At 46.1% G+C, this 18519-nt stretch overlaps 1 pseudogene; it reads right to left on the bottom strand.

The window, feature by feature from the left end:
- Window positions 1-2974: 2974 nt before the first annotated feature.
- Window positions 2975-3092, bottom strand: LOC126253881 (5S ribosomal RNA; annotated as a pseudogene).
- Between the last annotated feature and the right edge of the window lie 15427 nt (window positions 3093-18519).

Consider the following 18519-nt stretch of genomic DNA (forward strand, 5'->3'; position numbering starts at 1 on the left):
GTGGCCGAGTAACTGGCTCGTCACAATACGCCAGTCACTACTGTTGATGAACTGTGGTATCTTGTTGAAGCGGCATGGGCAGCTGTACCTGTACACGCCATCCAAGCTCTGTTTGACTCAATGCCCAGGCGTATCAAGGCCGTTATTACGGCCAGAGGTGGTTGTTCTGGGTCCTGATTTCTCAGGATCTATGCACCAAAATTGCGTGTAAATGTAATCATATGTCAGTTCTAGTATAATACGTATATTTGTCCAATGTATACCCGTCTATCACCTGCGTTTCTTCTTGGTGTAGCAATTTTAATGGCCAGTAGTGTACAATCTCGGAGTGAGCACGTGTAGACTTGTCCTTGGCCCGACGCAGGGAGTAAACAAATTCTCTCGTGTAGCGGAGAGATGCCGCTGGCCCCGTGTGACCCTGCAAGTGGCTCTCGCTTTAGCAGTTCCTCACCCAGCTCGGCCGCCTGGGGGCAGATTATGCGCTTAGCGCGGCCGTGGCAGCGTCGCGTCGCTTTACGTCGAGGATCGGCGGTGCTGGGCCGACGCAGGCGCCTAATTGCCGGCGCCGAGCTGCTGACGCGGCTGCCCCTCCAGACTCCAGGCCGGGTCGGCTAATTCCGGCCGCTTGGCGCTCCGGCGGCCGCGTCCGATTCGCTGGCGCCGCACTTTGCGCTCTCGCTTACGCCCGCCTAATAATTAGAGGTGAGCAACGGCGCAGGCGCGCCTCTCTCGCAGCTGCCACTACCAAACCTCTCTGTGCGAGGACGAAGCAAGGCGAAGGACGAGCTTTAAGCGCTGTTCTCTTGAAGATGAAATGGGAGATATGCTTCTGCGTGAAGAGTTTGACAGAGCACTGAGGAGCTGGGTTGAAACAAGGCCCCGGGAGTAGACAACATTCCCGTAGAACTACTGACAGCCTTGGGAGAGCCAGTGAAAACAAAATGGTTCAAATGGCTCTGAGCACTATGCGACTTAACTTCTGAGGTAATCAGTCCCCTAGAACTTAGAACTACTTAAGTCTAACTAACCTAAGGACACCACACACATCCATGCCCGAGGCAGGATTCGAACCTGCGACCGTAGCGGTCGCGCGGTTCCAGACTGTAGCGCCTAGAACCGCACGGCCACTACGGCCGGCAGGAGAGCCAGTCCTGACAAAACTCTACCATCTGGTGAGCAAGATGTATGAGACAGGCGAAATACCCTCAGACTTCAAGAAGAATGTAATAATTCCAATCCCAAAGAAAGTAGGTGGTGACAGATGTGAAATTTACCTAACAATCAGTTTAATAAGCCACAGCTGCAAAATACTAACGCGAATTCTTTACAGACGAATGGAAAAACTAGTAGAAGCCGACCTCGGGGAAGATCAGTTTGGATTCCGTAGAAATGTTGGAACATGTGAGGCAATACTGACCCTACGACTTATCTTAGAAGAAAGATTAAGGAAAGGCAAACCTACGTTTCTAGCATTTGTAGACTTAAAGAAAGCTCTTGACAATGTTGACTGGAATACTCTCTTTCAAATTATGAAGGTGGCAGTGGTAAAATACAGGGAGCGAAAGGCTATTTACAATTTGTAGAGAAACCAGATGGCAGTTATAAGAGTCGAGGGGCATGAAAGGGAAGCAGTGGTTGGGAAGGGAGTGAGACAGGGTTGTAGCCTCTCCCCGATGTTATTCAATCTGTATATTGAGCAAGCAGTAAAGCAGCAAAAGAAAAGTTCGGAGTAGGAACTAAAATCCATGGAGAAGAAATAAAAACTTTGAGGTTCGCCGAAGACATTGTAATTCTGTCAGAGACAGCAAAGGATTTGGAAGAGCAGCTGAACAGAATGGACAGTGTCTTGAAAGGAGGGTATAAGATGAACATCAACAAAAGCAAAACGAGGATAATGGAATGTACTCGAATCAAGTCGGGTGATGCCGAGGGAATTAGATTAGGAAATGAGACACTTAAAGTAGTAAAGGAGTTTTGCTATTTGGGGAGCAAATTAACTGATGATGGTCGAAGTAGAGAGGATATAAAATGTAGACTGGCAATGGCAAGGAAAGCGTTTCTGAAGAAGAGAAATTTGTTAACATCGAGTATAGATTTAAGTGTCAGGAAGTCGTTTCTGAAAGTATTTGTATGGAGTGTAGCCATGTATGGAAGTGAAACGTGGACGATAAATAGTTTGGACAAGAAGACAATAGAAGCTTTCGAAATGTGGTGCTACAGAACAATGCTGAATACTACATGGGTAGATCACATAACTAATGAGGAGGTATTGAATAGGATTGGGGAGAAGAGAAGTTTGTGGCACAACTTGACTAGAAGAAGTGATCGGTTGGTAGGACATGTTCTGAGGCATCAAGGGATCACCAATTTAGTATTGGAGGGCAGCGTGGAGTGTAAAAATAGTAGAGGGATTCCAAGAGATGAATAACCAAGTACATTCAGAAGGATGAATGTTGCAGTAGGTACTGGGAGATGAAGAATCTTGCACAGGATAGAGTCGCATGGAGAGCTGCATCAAACCAGACTCAGGACTGAAGACCACAACAACAACTCTTGAAATAACAGTGACAAATACATTTGTTTGTAAGACTGTTTTCCGTAGCAGTTATTACAAGTCAATTATTATTTTTTTCGTCTTAAAGCGGTTCGTAAACGAAATTAGAACACTTTAGAAAAACCTTATGAGGGGCACAGTTTTTAAGACGATACAACTAAATTCGGCACAGTTGTTAAGAAGCGTTATACGCATACACACATAAATTTACACTCTTATTGCCAGTAAACGTTTTTAATTACAAAAGCACTCCGTCTTCAGGCCACAAGTGGCCTACCGGGGCCATCCGACCGCCGTGTCATCCTCCGTGGAGGATGCGGATAGGAGGGGCGTGGGGTCAGCACACCGCTCTCCGAAGCCGCTACTATTCGGTCGAGTAGCTCCTCAATTGGCACCACGAGGCTGAGTGCACCCCTAAAATGGCAACGGCGCATGGCGGCCTGTATTGTCACCCATCCAAGTGCCGGCCACGCCCGACAGCGCTTAACTTCGGTGATCTCACGGGAACCGGTGTATCCACTGCGGCAAGGCCGTTGCCTTTTTAATCATAAACCGTTGTAATTTTTTCATCTAGATGAATGAAAATGTTCCTTTCCCAAAAATCTATCAGAACGAAATCAATGCATTTTTGTACAAATTTTGATATACCATTATTACAAATACAGGGTGTTCGGAAATTTCCGTTACAAACTTCTGGAACTTGTAGAAGAGAGTGAGTATATAATATCTTGAGTTGGGAACTCATACCGGAAACGGACATTTTCCCTTCTACGTTGTCTTCAATTCAGATGTTTAACTCTTCCAGTTCTTCTTGAGGGATTGAATTAGGAGTGAAGTACAATTCGAAAGGAAACATTAATTTATTATTTCAGCACATTTATTTGTATGTAGAAATGGTTCAAATGGATCTGGTCACTATCGAACTTAACATCTGTGGTCATCAGTCCCCTAGAACTTAGAACTACTTAAACCTAACCAACCTAAGGACAGCAGACACATCCATGCCCGAGGGCGGGATTCGAACATGCGACCGTAGCGGTCGCGAGGTTCCAGACTGAAGCGCCTAGAACCGCTCAGTCACAGCTGCCGGTGCTAGAATTCTGTAACGTGAATTCCTGGACACCTTGTATCTGTGGAACAGAGTTTATATACCTTCTTTTCCTGAGTTTTTACAACTCTCAAAATATCCACGAAAAAAGGTTCACCACATTTTAGGGTTTTTCGCTTACATACAAGCGTTACTATTGTATTAAATCAGTATTGCTTCCATAGGATAGTCCACGGTGGTACTGTCTACTTGCATTCTAAATTTAAGTATTCTAACGTCAGTGGTTTATGGCACTTAAAGTTTCCAAAATGTAAGTTCCCAGAATCCTTAATCAAACATTTCACAGTCTTTGTATTAGTCCGTACATTATCTGTATGAACAAGTGCAAACCATATGCGATAGTCCTGTTCATCTTCGAGCAGTCTATTCTTTGCTTGTCTTCTTTGGTTGACTGTTTTTCAACCTGTGTGGCAATAAATTCAGCCCCAGCAATTCTCCTTTTCTCGATTTCCTTCAATATAGATAATGTGAATGCTCCCGGATCAAATCCTAGCCTCTGTAGAGTTTGTAGTTCTCAAGCTGTCCTTATAGTGTAGAGAAGAACGGCACTTGGTAACCCTTTTAAACTTTTAGGAACGAGGCATGCTGAAGATCTATGAACACCTTTCGTAGAAGTTATTCCTGTGCAACCATTTGCAAACAAACACCAGAAACTAAAGCATAACAAATCGGTGGTAGTCATGCTAGTCCACAGCCTGCTCGATGTACTGCAACAGCAAAAAATTCCCCGCATTTTTGTTGCATAAAACTTGAAGAAAAGGCCGCAGGAATAAACAACATGAGGTAATACAGAAGAAGAAAGGGTGAAAGCTTTCGCCAATTATTATTTTTATCACACTTAGGAGTGAAATTACAACTTATTATTCAGGAATTGAAATTTCAATACCATGTAGTAAATGAGGAGCCTTCTTCTTTCGTGATGTCCCCCCATAAGCTTACTGCAGTTTCTACATCTCGGACATCCACATCTACATGACAAGTTTAAGTGTATTTCGCCAGACGCCTTTCGTTTGCCTTTTCAGAGCTTCTTCAATGGTCATTCTCTAAAATATGGTACACATGGGACCTGGATAAACTGAAAGAACCAGAGGTTGTAGTGAGTTTCAGGGAGAGCATAAGGGAACAATTGACAGGAATGGGGGAAAGAAATACAATAGAAGAAGAATGGGTAGCTCTGAGGGATGAAGTAGTGAAGGCAGCAGAGGATCAAGTAGGTAAAAAGACGAGGGCTAATAGAAATCCTTGGGTAACAGAAGAAATACTGAATTTAATTGATGAAAGGAGAAAATAAAAAAATGCAGTAAATGAAGCAGGCAAAAGGGAATACAAACGTCTCAAAAATGAGATCGACAGAAAGTACAAAATGGCTAAGCAGGGATGGCTAGAGGACAAATGTAAGGATGTAGAGGCTTATCTCACTAGGGGTAAGATAGATACTGCCTACAGGAAAATTAAAGAGACCTTTGGAGAGAAGAAAACCACTTGTATGAATATCAAGAGCTCAGATGGCAACCCAGTTCTAAACAAAGAAGGGAAGGCAGAAAGGTGGAAGGAGTATATAGAGGGTTTATACAAGGGCGATGTACTTGAGGACAATATTATGGAAATGGAAGAGGATGTAGATGAAGATGAAATGGGAGATAAGATACTGCGTGAAGAGTTTGACAGAGCACTGAAAGAGTTGAGTCGAAACAAGGCCCCGGGAGTAGACAACATTCCATTAGAACTACTGATGGCCTTGGAAGAGCCAGTCATGACAAAACTCTACCATCTGGTGAGCAAGATGTATGAGACAGGCAAAATACCCACAGATTTCAAGAAGAATATAATAATTCCAATACCAAAGAAAGCAGGTGTTGACATATGTGAAAATTACCGACCTATCAGTTTAATAAGTCACAGCTGCAAAATACTAACGCGAATTCTTTACAGACGAATGGAAAAACTGGTAGAAGCGGACCTCGGGGAAGATCAGTTTGGATTCCGTAGAAATGTTGGAACACGTGAGGCAATACTAACCTTACGACTTATCTTAGAAGAAAGATTAAGAAAAGGCAAACGTACGTTTCTAGCATTTGTAGACTTAGAGAAAGCTTTTGACAACGTTAACTGGAATACTCTCTTTCAAATTCTGAAGGTGGCAGGGGTAAAATACAGGGAGCGAAAGTCTATTCACAATTTGTACAGAAACCAGATGGCAGTTATAAGAGTCGAGGGGCATGAAAGGGAAGCAGTGGTTGGGAAAGGAGTGAGACAGGGTTGTAGCCTCTCCCCGGTGTTATTCAATCTGTATATTGAGCAAGCAGTAAAGGAAACAAAAGAAAAATTCGGAGTAGGTATTAAAATTCATGGAGAAGAAGTAAAAACTTTGAGGTTCGCCGATGACATTGTAATTCTGTCAGAGACAGCAAAGGACTTGGAAGAGCAGTTGAACGGAATGGACAGTGTCTTGAAAGGAGGATATAAGATGAACATCAACAAAAGCAAAACGAGGATAATGGAATGTAGTCAAATTAAATCGTGTGATGCTGAGGGGATTAGATTAGGAAATGAGACACTTAAAGTAGTAAAGGAGTTTTGCTATTTAGGGAGTAAAATAACTGATGATGGTCGAAGTAGAGAGGATATAAAATGTAGACTGGCAATGGCAAGGAAATCGTTTCTGAAGAAGAGAAACTTGTTAACATCGAGTATAGGTTTACGTGTCAGGAAGTCGTTTCTGAAAGTATTTGTATGGAGTGTAGCCATGTATGGAAGTGAAACATGGACGATAACCAGTTTGGACAAGAAGAGAATAGAAGCTTTCGAAATGTGGTGCTACAGAAGAATGCTGAAGATAACGTGGGTAGATCACGTAACTAATGAGGAGGTATTGAATAGAATTGGGGAGAAGAGAAGTTTGTGGCACAACTTGACTAGAAGAAGGGATCGGTTGGTAGGACATGTTTTGAGGCATCAAGGGATCACAAATTTAGCATTGGAGGGCAGCGTGGAGGGTAAAAATCGTAGAGGGAGACCAAGAGATGAATACACTAAGCAGATTCAGAAGGATGTAGGTTGCAGTAGGTACTGGGAGATGAAGAGACTTGCACAGGATAGAGTAGCATGGAGAGCTGCATCAAACCAGTCTCAGGACTGAAGACCACAACAACAACAACATGTTTCTAGGACTTTTTCAAAAGTCTACCCACTCCATGGCCGGCCGCGGTGGTCTCGCGGTTCTAGGCGCTCAGTCCGGAACCGCGCGACTGCTACGGTCGCAGGTTCGAATCCTGCCTTGGGCATGGATGTGTGTGATGTCCTTCGGTTAGTTAGGTTTAAGTAGTTCTAAGTTCTAGGGGACTGATGACCACAGATGTTAAGTCCCATAGTGCTCAGGGCCATTTGAACCATTTTTTACCCACTCCATTCAACTGCTTCTCAAGCAGTTGAATGGAGTGGGTAGTTTTGAAAAAAGTTTTAATATAAACACCAACAAAACCAAAACAAGGGTACTGCAAAGTAGCGTATCAAATCGGGCGATGCAGAGGGAATTAGGAAATGAGACACTAATAGTAGTGGACGATTTTTATTATTTGCGCAGCAAAATAACGGATGATGGCCGAAGTAAAGACGAGATACAATGCAGATTGGCTACAGGAAGAAAAGGAATTTGTTGATATCTGATGTGAACTTAAGGTTTAAGAAGTCTTTTCTGAATGTGTTTGCCTGGAGTCTAGCCTTGCACGTAAGTGGAACGTGGACGGTAAGCAGTTCAGACAAGAGGAGAATAGAAGCTTTTGAAATGTGGTGCTGCAGAAGAGTGTTGGAGGCTAGAAGGGTAAGTTGAGTAACTAATGAGGTGACATTGGATCGAAAGGGGGAGAAAAGAAATATATGCCACAACCTGACTAGAAGAAGGGTTCAGGTGATACGACACATTCTGTGGCGTTAGAGAATCGTCAATTACGTAATTTAGGTAAATGTGCGAGTAAAAACTGTAGAGGGGGAGCAAGGCATGAATACTGTAAGCAGACCCAGAACAGAAGTTTTTTTACAGGTGAAGGGGTCGTCGGACTGTAGGCAACAACTAAACAATGTGTTTCTGCATTTTTCTGTATTCATAGAGCAAAGAAAAACAGTTTTTAATTTATGAACAGGAAAAAATTGGAAATTTTTGATAAGTTCCTATGGGACCAAACTGCTAAGGTCATCGGGCCCTAGGTTTACACACTACTTAATGTAACTTACACTAACGACAACACACACATCCATGCCCCAGGGAGGACTCGAACCTCCGACGGGGGCAGCCGCGCGAACCGTAGCAAGGCGCCTAAGACCGCACGGTTACGCAGCGCGGCTATAAACAGAGAAATACAGCAATATTCTTTAACTTATACTGCCTTTACTTTACAACTAGGCCTTATGAGAGTATGATGCACCAACATGAGATGCTAATGGAAGAGTTTCATGCTTGACGTTGCATTTTCGCTACTGGCTTTTTACGTTTGACGGTGCCTTGTGGCATAGAAAGTTTAACCTGTGTTCCACAGCAAGACAGCATAGATATTTACATAGCTGTCATCATGTGTAGTATAACGGTTTTTTTTGTTTGCTACCTAGTTTTATGGTACTTTATAATGAGATAACGTAACTCGAAACATGTTGCAGTAAATATATCACACATTTGACAACTGGTCCGTAACCTTTTGAGTACTGATTTGTGAGTACGATGGCTGCACAAGAGGTTTCCATTTTACATTTCCTCCCAGTACATTTTTTTTGGAGCTTTTCCTCATTACAGAGGCTTATCTCCAACGTAATAATTTACTCGCAAATTACAATACAAAGAATAAACGTTCTTAAACTATAATCTCAAAATATTTCTCCAGGTGTTTCGATCTTGCGTGTCCTCTTCCTCTGCGCCCATCCTCCTCATTGTGTGCTGTACATTTTGGAGCCAGGTGGTCATAGGTCGTCCTCTTCTTCTTCTCCCCTCCGGTTCCCACTCTAGTATCAATTTTGGTATTCTGGCTACCTCCATTCGTCGTATATGCCACTGTAATTTCTTCCTATCCATTACGTCATATATTCTTTCTTTTATTTCCTTTCTCCTTATTATTTCGGTGTTCCTTATGTTTTCTTTCCTGGAGATTCTTGCCGTTCTTCTCCAGAAGTCCATCTCTAGAGCTTGTAATTTTTTAATGTGTTTCAGGTTAATTGTCCAGGTCTCCGTTCCATACAGAACCACACTCTCTAATATAGATTTGTATATTAAATTTTTAGTTCTGCTCATTACATTCCTGCTGCATAAGACTGAGTTAAGCATCCCAATGACCTCCTGTCCGCTACTAATTCTTTTATTGATTTCTGACTCTAATTTTCTCTCGATTTCTAAAATGGATTCCAAATAACAGAAAGTTTTTATCTTTTTGATCTTCTTTCCTTCAATGTATAGCTCGTCTGAAACATTAGTCAAGTATTCTGTTTTTTGGTAATTAATCTTCAAACCCCAAGTTTTGTATGCTACTGCTGGTTGATTGTACATATAGTTAGCATCCTCCCCATCCTTGATCATCAGCAAACTATAAATGATGTAGGTAAACACCATTTCTTATTTCTAATCCCATACTATTACATTTACGAGACCGTGTTCTAAGGCTAATATCTATATACGTTTTAAAAATAGAGCCATCTTTTTCTCTCCGACGTCCATCGCCAAGAACACATATTAAAGGGTGTGCGATTAGGGTTTATTAAGTCAAGTTGAGAACTTCGTCATTGTAAATGAAGCGCAAAGTTCGGTTAGGACAAGGATGCCTAGGAAGCTAGCTCTGTCGTTGAAATGAGCTGTTCTGTAACAATTTTAATCGACTTGGGGAAAGTTAAATCTGAACAAACGGACGGGAATCTGGACTTCGTTTCGTCCAGTGCAGAGCCTCGTCAGACGTGTTACAGTCTGTGGGGGGTCGGCTGCTCACCAGAGGACAAACAACGCGGCGAAACACGAGTCGCGCGACGCGTGGACGCCGCGCTCTTCTCTGACGCATGGAGCTGCACCGCTTGCAGCTTTGAGCGCGAAGAATCCGCGACTGCAACAAATGCATAACTCTCTGCGCCTTTCGCACAGTGGGCAGAACTGCACAGCAAACAGAGTGCCAGCCCGGCAAAGGCACGGCTGTTGTGTCTGGGAAAGAGAGAATACAAACGCGCGTACAAAGCCACCACATGTTGCGCTGCCAGGCACGGAGCAATACTGGAAGAACCTGGCGGCGCCCTCTGCAGACAGCAAGTTGCGTTAGGCGGCAGCTGCGAGCGTACTCGCAGTTCCTCAGCAACAGTAAAAAATCGTCGTACTACATAAAAAAAGATAACAAAGAGTGTTCTTGTTGACAAAATTAAATGGCTCTAAGCACTATGAGACTTAACATCTGAGGTCATCAGTCCCCGGGACTTACACGTAGTTAAACCTAACTAACCTAAGAACATCGCACACATCCACGCCCGAGGCAGATTCGAACCTGCGACCGTACCAGCAGCGCGGTTCCAGACTGAAGCGCCTAGAACCGCTCGGCCACAGCGGCCGGCTGACAAAATTAAAGATATACAAATTCCACCAAGTTCTAATCTAGTATCATTTGACGTTACTAGCTTATTTACGAATGTCCCTACTGATAAGTGAGTAAATCCAATAGAATTGTATGATGTAATTGCTGCTACTCAAATGTGTGTAAAACAGAATTATTTCCAGTGTGAGAATACTTAGTTAGCCAGATGGGTTAGCTGTCGATTCTCCTCTTGGACCTATACTCTCTGAAATTTTCATGGACAGTTTTGGACGATATGTCTTACAGAAAGGGCCACTGACTCTTCGCCACTCTTGGCTCCGATATGTGGACGATGTGCTCTGTTTATGGACTGTTATCACTAGATATTTAGATACATTACTACGACATTTAATCTCCCGACATAAGAAAATTCAGTACACAATTTCTTGGGTTATAATATAAATGTTAGTACAAAGAGATATTTATTTACCATTTACAGAAAAACTATAACTAGAGACAGAGCAATCCCTGCAAGCTCCCAGCACTCACACAGCCACAGACATGCAGCTTTCCATTCGATGGTGCATCGCCTCATGTCTGTTTCATTATCTGAATCTACCTTTCAAACAGAACTACAAACTTTGAGACATATCACTTCGCCGGCCGGTGTGGCCGAGCGGTTCTAGGCGCTACAGTCTGGAACCGCGCGACCGCAACGGTCGCAGGTTCGAATCCTGCCTCGGGCATGGATGTGTGTGATGTCCTTTGGTTACTTAGGTTTAAGTAGTTCTAAGTTCTAGGGCACTAAGGACCTCAGATGTTAAGTCCCATAGTACTCAGAGCCACATATCACTTCCAGGAATGGGTTGCAGCTGTACCCTGATTTCTAATACGTTACCAAAATAGATAATGCGTAAAATTACACCATTTCTGTACGCTTCTTCTTCTTCTTTCTTGGCTCTACAGAGCTCATGATGAGCCTTGGCCTCTTCTACAATTTCCTTCCATTTCTCTCGGTCCTTTGCCTTTCTATAGCCCATCTTCCTAAGATCTTCGATTACTCCATCTTCCCATCTGGCTCTTGGTCGACCACGTCGTCCCTGCCCTCCTGGCTTTCCTTGTAATATTTCTTTTGGTTTTTCTGTATCATTCATGCCAGCCACATATCTCGCCCACCTCGGTCTGGACGATTTCACCCTCCTTCTGATGGGTTGGTCTTTGTATGTGATATACAACTCATGATTGTATCTCCTCCTCCATCTTCCTCTTTCACAGATTGAGCCGATAATTCGTCTAAGTACCTTTCTTTCAAATGCGTCGAGTATTTCACTATCTTTGGTTGTTAATATCCAGGTTTCAAGGGCATATGTAAGCACTGGTCGTGTAAGTGATTTCTAGCTAGCTAATTTAGTGGTAAGAGTCAGGAACCTAGAGGATAGAAGTCTTGTTAGGGCACAATAGGTTCTATGCCTAGTATTAATCTCTGCTTAATTTCATAGGAGGTATCATTTAGATGCGTAACTGTCGATCCCAGGTACTTGAAATGTTCAACTCTCTCAAACGTATAATTGCCCATCGTTATTGCATTTGGCAAATTTCCCCTTCTGTACGCTGGCCGACAGAAATCAGTCAGTATTTACGAAAACTTACGCGTCATACCATATCAGTCTGACGCACCGCTTTACGGGCGGGAAGGCTTGCCGGTCCCCGGTGCGAATCCGCCTAGCGGATTAGTGTCGAGGTCCGGTGTGCCGGCTACTCTGTGGATGGTTTTTAAGGCGGTTTTCCATCTGCCTCGGCGAATGCGGGCTGGTTCCCCTTATTCTGCCTCAGTTACACTATGTCGGCGATTGTTGCGCAGACACTGTCTCCACGTACGTGTACACCACAACTACTCTACCACGCAATCATTTGGGGTTACACTCGTCTGGTGTGAGACGTTTCCCCGGGGGCGGCGGGGGGGGGGGGATGGGGGTGGTCCACTGGGAGCCGAACCGCACTATGACCCTTGGTTGTGGGTCGGCGGTGGGGTGAGTGGACTGCTGTAGCCTCTTGTCGGGTTGTGAGCCACTGAGGGCCACGACGGGACGAAACCTCTCCGTCGTTTCTAGGTCCCCAGTTCCATACAATACAATACACTCAATATACACTACTGGCCATTAAAATTGCTACACCACGAAGGTGACGTGCTACAGACGCAAAATTTAACCGACAGGAAGAAGATGCTGTGATATGCAAATGATTAGCTTTTCAGAGCATTCACACAAGGTTGGCGCCGGTGGTGACACCTACAACGAGGTGACATGAGGAAAGTTTCCCACCGATTTCTCATACACAAACGGCACTTGACCGGCGTTGCCTGGTGAAACGTAGTTGTGATGCCTCGTGTAAGGAGCAGAAATGCGTACCATCCCGTTTCCAACTTTGATAAAGGTCGGATTGTAGCCTACCGCTATTGCGGTTTATCGTATCGCGACATTGCTGCTCGCGTTGGTCGAGACCCAATGACTGTTAGCAGAATATGGAATCGGTGGGTTCAGGAGGGTAATACGGAACGCCGTGCTGGGTCCCAACGGGCTCGTATCATTAGCAGTCGAGATGACAGGCATCTTAACTGCATGACTGCAACTGATCGTGCAGCCACGTCTCGACCCCTGAGTCAACAGATGGGGACGTTTGCAAGACAACAACCATCTGCACGAACAGTTCGACGACGTTCGCAGCAGCACGGACTATCGGCTCGGAGACCGTGGCTGCGGTTACCCTTGACGCTGCATCACAGACAGGAGCGCCTGTGACGGTGCACTCAACGGCGAATCTGGCTGCACGAATGGCAAAACGTCATTTTTTCGGATGAATCCAGGTTCTGTCTACAGCATCATGATGGTCGCACATTGGAAGCGTGTATTCGTCATGGCCACACTGGCGTATCACCCGGCGTGGCTGCACGATCCGTTACAGCCATGCGGATAAGATGTCTGTCATCTCGACTGCTAGTGATACGAGGCCGTTGGGATCGAGCACGGCGTTCCGTATTACCCTCCTGAACCCACCGATTCCATATTCTGCTAACAGTCACTGGATCTCGACCAACGCGAGCAGCAATGTCGCGATACGATAAACCGAAATCGCGATAGGCTTCAATCCGCCCTTTATCAAAGTCGGGAACGTGATGGTACGCATTTCTCCTCCTTACACGAGGCATCACAACAACGTTTCACAAGGCAACGCCAGTCAACTGCTGTTTGTGTATGAGAAATCGGTTCGAAACTTTCCTCGTGTCAGCACGTTCTAGGTGTCGCCACCGGTGCCAACCTTGTGTGAACGCCCTGAAAACCTAATCATTTGCGTATCACAGTATCTTCTTCCTGTCGGTTAAATTTCGCGTCTGTAGCACATCATTTTCGTGGTGTAGTAATTTTAATGGCCAGTAGTGTATGTCGCCTAGTGCCGATTTGGGAGCGTGAAGCAGTAAGGAAAGCATGTAAGCAGAGCAGAGACGAGTGTGGAAACATTCTGGCGGCTATCGCGGAGTCCCATCAGTGTGTGGACCGCGTGATCCGCCTCCATTCATTCTTCATGCCTTGCCAGACAGCTACAGAATTTTCCAGCAGGCCATCTGCCCCTGACTGAATCGTGCGACACGGGACTGACCACCATGATAGCGAGCTCAACTTGATGTCTTGGCCCACCAAACATCTGCTTCCTTACGTCTTCACTTTCACAACCTGCGACATGGTCGCGAATAAAAAACTGACGCGAATACGGAATAAATTTCCTTTACTTTACGTCTGTGATCACAAATTTTTTTGTCATCAGACTACGGGTTTCGATCTATAATAACCATTTTCAGATCTATTCTACACTCCTGGAAATTGAAATAAGAACACCGTGAATTCATTGTCCCAGGAAGGGGAAACTTTATTGACACATTCCTGGGGTCAGATACATCACATGATCACACTGACAGAACCACAGGCACATACACTCCTGGAAATTGAAATAAGAACACCGTGAATTCATTGTCCCAGGAAGGGGAAACTTTATTGACACATTCCTGGGGTCAGATACATCACATGATCACACTGACAGAACCACAGGCACATAGACACAGGCAACAGAGCATGCACAATGTCGGCACTAGTACAGTGTATATCCACCTTTCGCAGCAATGCAGGCTGCTATTCTCCCATGGAGACGATCGTAGAGATGCTGGATGTAGTCCTGTGGAACGGCTTGCCATGCCATTTCCACCTGGCGCCTCAGTTGGACCAGCGTTCGTGCTGGACGTGCAGACCGCGTGAGACGACGCTTCATCCAGTCCCAAACATGCTCAATGGGGGACAGATCCGGAGATCTTGCTGGCCAGGGTAGTTGACTTACACATTCTAGAGCACGTTGGGTGGCACGGGATACATGCGGACGTGCATTGTCCTGTTGGAACAGCAAGTTCGCTTGCCGGTCTAGGAATGGTAGAACGATGGGTTCGATGACGGTTTGGATGTACCGTGCACTATTCAGTGTCCCCTCGACGATCACCAGTGGTGTACGGCCAGTGTAGGAGATCGCTCCCCACACCATGATGCCGGGTGTTGGCCCTGTGTGCCTCGGTCGTATGCAGTCCTGATTGTGGCGCTCACCTGCACGGCGCCAAACACGCATACGACCATCATTGGCACCAAGGCAGAAGCGACTCTCATCGCTGAAGACGACACGTCTCCATTCGTCCCTCCATTCACGCCTGTCGCGACACCACTGGAGGCGGGCTGCACGATGTTGGGGCGTGAGCGGAAGACGGCCTAACGGTGTGCGGGACCGTAGCCCAGCTTCATGGAGACGGTTGCGAATGGTCCTCGCCGATACCCCAGGAGCAACAGTGTCCCTAATTTGCTGGGAAGTGGCGGTGCGGTCCCCTACGGCACTGCGTAGGATCCTACGGTCTTGGCGTGCATCCGTGCGTCGCTGCGGTCCGGTCCCAGGTCGACGGGCACGTGCACCTTCCGCCGACCACTGGCGACAACATCGATGTACTGTGGAGACCTCACGCCCCACGTGTTGAACAATTCGGCGGTACGTCCACCCGGCCTCCCGCATGCCCACTATACGCCCTCGCTCAAAGTCCGTCAACTGCACATACGGTTCACGTCCACGCTGTCGCGGCATGCTACCAGTGTTAAAGACTGCGATGGAGCTCCGTATGCCGCGGCAAACTGGCTGACACTGACGGCGGCGGTGCACAAATGCTGCGCAGCTAGCGCCATTCGACGGCCAACACCGCGGTTCCTGGTGTGTCCGCTGTGCCGTGCGTGTGATCATTGCTTGTACAGCCCTCTCGCAGTGTCCCGTGTCTGGAGCAAGTATGGTGGGTCTGACACACCGGTGTCAATGTGTTCTTTTTTCCATTTCCAGGAGTGTATAAAAACATGTTCTAATGTACTGCAGCCATAGTGTCATCGTCAAGTGTTAAAACACAAAATTAGCACCAGCGTCGTCTAATTAGGACATGTTTTTATAGAACAGATCTGAAGATGTTCATTGTACAAATTGTAAGTGAAACAACCTGAGTTTGCAAGTATGGTGTTTACTTTCTTTAATGCGTAATCCATTTCTGGACATCCAGCCCCGTCTTCACATGCACCTCTTCGCATAGCAATATTTTCAAAAATGGTTCAAATGGCTCTGAGCACTATGGAACTCAACATCTCAGGTCATCAGTTCCCTAGACTTAGAACTGCTTAAACCTAACTAACCTCAGGACATCACAAACATCCATGCCCGAGGCAGGATTCGAACCTGCGGCCGTAGCAGCAACGCGGTTCCAGATTGAAGCGCCTAGAACCGATCGGCCAGACCTGCCTGCTCAATACTTTCAAAAATTACGTTCTTTCGTTGCATATACAGCATAACAGCTTCACTCGTATACTACGTGTTACAATTTGCCAAACTCATCCGTTATAAGATCAGATTAGTGTTCTTCTGTGTTTGTGAAATTACACATGAAACTAAAATTACTTCTCGTCATGACGAAATATTAAGCCAATAATATTTTCTATCGTAAGTGTTTAAATGTCATCATACATTGGTGGCAACCAATCTACATTTCAGTTAAGATTACTTACAGTGGGAGTGTGTACATTGCCAGAAAAAAAAATTAGTGCATCCTTTTAGAGGTTTCCAATTCACTCAATATTTATTACTGCAACACTGCAAATGATTACATTTACAGATGGTACAGACCTAGGCTGAAACTCCCATATTACGAGGGTGACTCAAATGAAAACCTCAAATATTTTTTAAAATATTATTTATCGTGCAGAAGTGGTACAAAGCTGTATCACTTTTCAACATAATCTCCTCCACGCTCAATGCAAGTCCTCCAGCGCTTACAAAGTGCATAAATTCCTCTAGAAAAAAAATGTTTTGGTAGTTCGCGCAACCACTCATGCACCGCGTGTCGTACCTCTTCGTCAGAACGGAACTTCTCTCCTCGCATTGCGTCTTTGAGTGGTCCAGACATATGGAAATCACTTGGGGCTAGGTCTGGTGAGTACAGTGGGTGAGGAAGACACTCAAAATGCAGGCAGTGTTGTACGGGCAGTGTGGGGCCTTGTATCGTCATGTTCCAAAAGGACACCTGCGACAGCAATCCACGTCGCTTCGATTTGATTGCTGGCCGAGGATGATTTTTTAGGAGAATTGTGTGTGATGCACTGGTGACAGTGGTCCCTCTAGGCATGTAATGCTCCAAAATGACGTCTTTTGCGTCCCAAAAGAGAGTCAGCATAACCTTCCCTGCTGATGGTTCTGTTCGAAACTTCTTTGGATTGAACTTCGCCAGTCAAACTCTCCCTACGTCTTGATGAAGTCAAGGACTCCTATTCGCCCCTAGTCTATTGGCGTGGTACACCGGTCAGATAACCAGTCCACCGCGATGCCACTCAAAAATTCGCTCGCAGGCGTTTAAATACAGCTGTGTCCGTTCACACCGCACAATACGTGTGGCGGCCAACACAGTGAACAACGCTTAATCGCAAGGACTCGATATAGAGTCGCACTCCGATTCGCTCTCGACAGACGTGCTCTCCCAGTGAAGTACTGAGGAGAGACTTGTTCCTCGCTCTTTGAGTACACGTACGAGCGCCCACGCTCTCGTTACGTGTTCTCGCTCCAAGAGCGACAACGGAACGGCGCCTCTCCACGCCAGACGTGAAGGGGTATATCTGTCGGCCTCTTCCATTACTCCTTTAGCTCAAGGCGTCAGGAAAGTGCGTGTACTGATGTGTGTTGAAGGCTCCGCTGATTCTCAGGAATACAGTACGTTGAAATCCTTGTTGGATGTGGGAAACCCCCTAAAATCAACATCCAGGCTGTCCGGTACATCAGCCCTGATCGTTAATGGTGTTCTTTTTTTTTAATGTCATTTTGTTCGTTTTTAGTTCGTTGCACCTGCTCGGGCCGGACGTCGCAAGACACCCGTTACAGTTCGTCGACGATGCATTGACTCAGTATTTTTTAAACAGAGGGCAGCCGAACACGCTGAGCTACCGTGCCACGGCGCGTTGCTCTCCCCTCCGCCCCCCCCCCCCCCCCCAAACCCTTCACCATCACCCCTATCCCATAATCGTGCTAACGCGGGCGGCTATGCGGACAGGTCACGCTTAGCTCGCCTTTTGCTGTTTTAAAGTTAGTAAAACGGCACTGTCGGTTCCAGTTTCAATTTCGTGAAGCTACATCAGTTTTCTTCCCGTGAGACTCGAAACTCGCCGACTGAAACGAACCTGGAGTGAGTGGCGCCTCGGCAGCAGCCGGCAGTTCGCCAGCGGACAGACAACTCCCGTGGAGTGGGCCTAACTCGGGGCCGGGTAGTTTTGCGGAAGCGGCGCGTTGTTTAACAGCGGCGGGCCCGCAACAAGCGACTCATTACTGCCTCGGGAGCCAGGGAGTCCCTCGCCGCGCGCGCGGAGGCCGGGCAGAAGTTGCTCCCGGCTGCGGCCGTGGCGGTGGCAGGCGCCACATAACTCCGCCGCCAACTTCCATAACAGTCCATCACACGCGCCGCCCGGCACGGCCAACTTGGCGGGCACTTCGTGGCTCGCAGCACACGTCTGTCCGTCTCCGTGACGTCGGGGCCGCGATTTAACACACACGCACGATGACTCTCACACACAAAGACATACACGTTACACTGTGTAAGACGTCGTGGTCTCCTGACCTTCATTACTTACATATTCCGCCCTCACGATCATATTCCGCACATCGAGACGCTTCATTCGAACCCAAACTCGATAAGATAAAGTCAATGTTGTATGAATTCATGTAAACGATATGCA

This window comes from Schistocerca nitens, chromosome 4 (assembly GCF_023898315.1).
Source record: "Schistocerca nitens isolate TAMUIC-IGC-003100 chromosome 4, iqSchNite1.1, whole genome shotgun sequence".
Classification (NCBI taxonomy): Eukaryota; Metazoa; Arthropoda; class Insecta; order Orthoptera; family Acrididae; genus Schistocerca; species Schistocerca nitens.